This window comes from Rhinopithecus bieti, unplaced genomic scaffold (genome assembly GCF_001698545.2).
Source record: "Rhinopithecus bieti isolate Rb0 unplaced genomic scaffold, ASM169854v2 scaffold_14826, whole genome shotgun sequence".
Classification (NCBI taxonomy): Eukaryota; Metazoa; Chordata; class Mammalia; order Primates; family Cercopithecidae; genus Rhinopithecus; species Rhinopithecus bieti.
The window spans coordinates 2009836-2012700 of record NW_016808328.1 but is presented as its reverse complement, the minus strand read 5'-3'; positions in this window follow the sequence as shown (position 1 = coordinate 2012700).

Below are 2865 nucleotides of genomic sequence, written 5' to 3'. Positions count from 1 at the left end.
TTTTTTTTTTTTTTTTTTTTTTGAGACAGAGTCTCGCCCTGTCACCCAGGCTGAAATGCAGTGGCCCAATCTTGGCTCACTGCAACCTCCGCCCCCCAGGTTCAAGCGATTCTCCTGCCTCAGCCTCCCAAGTAGCTGGGATTATAGGTGCCCGCCATTGCGCCCAGCTAATTTTTGTATTTTTAGTAGAGATGGGGTTTCACCATGTTGGCCAGGCTGGTTTCGAACTCCTGACTTCAGGTGATCCACCTGCCTCAGCCTCCCAAAGTGATGGGATTACAGGTGTGAGCCAGAATGCCTGGTGGTGCTCAATGAATTTTTATTAAATGACTTCATTTGCTTGTAATCTTTATCCCCAATCCCAAACTCTTCCTCTTTATATATTCTAGTTCCTTTAATAGCATACGCTGCCAAGTTCATTGGTTCATTCCTGTAATCCCAGCACTTTGGGAGGCTGACACGGGAGGATCCCTAGGGCCCCGGAGTTCAAGACCAGCCTGGGCAACATAGGGAGACCCCCCCCCCCGCTATAAATAATAAAAAACAAAATTAGCTGGGCATGGTGGTGGCATGCCTGTGGTCCTAGCTACTGGGAAGGCTGAGGTGAAAGGATCCCTTTAGCCCAGAAGTTGAGGCTGCAGTGAGCTGTGTTTGTGACACTGCACTCCAGCCTGGGTGACAGAGTGAGAATCTTTACCTGGAGGGTCTTAGATGGGTCACATTACTTCTGGAAGCCTTCTTCTTCTTTCCAGAAGGCCTCACCAGATGCACTAATGACAGAAATTCTACAGTTCTTTTAATGAGTACCGGCCGGGCGCGGTGGCTCACAGCCTGTAATCCCAGCACTTTGGGAGGCCAAGGTGGGCTGATCACTTGAGGCCAGGAGTTCGAGACCAGCCTGGCCAACATGGCGAAACCCTGTCTCTACTAAAAATACTGAAACAGCTGGGTGTGACAGCAGGTGCCCTGTAATCCCAGTTACTCAGGAGGCTGAGGCACGAGAATCAGCTTGAACCTGGGAGGCAGGGGTTGCAGTGAGCCAAAATCATACCACTGCACTCCACCCTGGGTGATAGAGACTCAAAAAAAAAAAAAAAAAAAGAGTAGCTTGGTGTGGTGACAATCAGAAATATGAAGGGAATAACGTTTATGTGTATTCTCCTTATTTTATTGTTGCCCGCTTATTCTACCCCAAACATTTGCTGGGGGTTGAAGACACAACGGTGAGCAAGACAGTGACTTCTTCAAAGATATCAAAGTTTAATGGAGGAGACAAAAAAGTAAGCAGGCAATTACAAAACAAGGATAAAGTGCTTTGATTGGGATAAACTCAGGGAAAACAGAAAAGGAACACCTGATCCAGTCTTATGGGCGTGGGAAAGATTTCCTAGAGCAAGTTAGGTATGAGAGCTGAAGGTTGAGTAGGACTTGGCCAGAAGAGATGCAGCTTAGAGTGTGGCAAATTCAGGAAAAGAGGAGGGAACCAGTGCTGGGGAGAGCGACAGAGGCTAGATCATGAATGACCCCCTCAGATATCACACCAAAGGAGGTTCACTGTTTGCTGCTGGCAATAGGAAGCATGACAGGGCTTTACACAGAAGAGTGGCATAAAGGGATTTTCTTTTCAGAAAGATTGTTCTAGCAGAAAGGGAGAACAGACTGATGGGAATCAAAATAGAAAAGAGGAGACTCATTAGGAGGTCGTTTCAGTAAGCGAGATATGGCCCAGTGATGGTCTGAATAATTGCTGCTAATATTTTGAGTCCTGTGATCTCATTTAATCCTTGCGACTCTATGAGGTAGACATAATTACTCCCATTTGCGGATGGGGAATCCAAGGAACAGAAAAGCTAAATAATTGCCGGAAGTCACGTGGTAAGTGGTGGCAGTAGAGAGCGAGGCAGAAGGACCTGAGAACTATTTAGGAGGTGGTATGGGCATGACTGGATAAATAGTTATACAATATTTGTTACTGATTTGGGGAGGGTGGCTAAAGGAATGGGAGTAAGTATGATATGCAAGTTTCTAGCTTGGATAAGTGGGCAATGACTGAGTTAGAAACAGGAGAAGCAGGCAGGGAGTAGGGAAAACGTGGCAAGTTGAGTTCAGGGTTTGATTTCAAGATGTCTGGGTAATTTCCTATTATAATTTTTTAACTTAGTTTTGTTATTTTGTTCATGCTTTGATGGGTAATTTCGAAGCGGAGCTGTCCAGAAAGCAGCTGCAGAGGCTGGTGTGAAACTCTGCCAGATTTTGGTGTCATCACCCTCAATCTTACCCAAAAGGAAAAACAAAACAAAACCATTTTAGAGAAGCTGAAAATGATATAAACTTTGGGAATGAAGCATTTAGAAAAACAGACTATGCAATGGGATTTCGCACGGACCCATTTTAGGTCATTAGAGGGTAATTTTCTCCCATTAATTCAGCTGTTTTTCACTAACGATCGAAGTCTCCTATTGATAAGCAGAGCCCACATCTGCTACTCTACTGCAGAGGTGGGTATCTAACAACTGCTTCCAAAGAATCAGTTTCTCCCAGGGCTTGAGAACTCCTTTGGGAGCTACACTAACTTCTAAAACACCAGGGAACCACTTACAAATTATCATTTCAGTGCACTCAGTGGTGTTCTAATGGCCTGGAAACACAGTCCTAACCTACCTCTAGGGTCTTAGAGAACAGTTCACACAGAAGGAAATTTGCTCAGTAATAATAACAATGGCAAGATATTAACATATCAAATACTCTTAGAGGGAGGCTCTTGAGCTATACTTCTCCAGGTGAAGTAGCATTTTCCCTTAACTTTCCTTCCCAGCAATGAAAAATGCTGAACATGTAGTAAGAAGACATTTTTTTTTTTTTTTT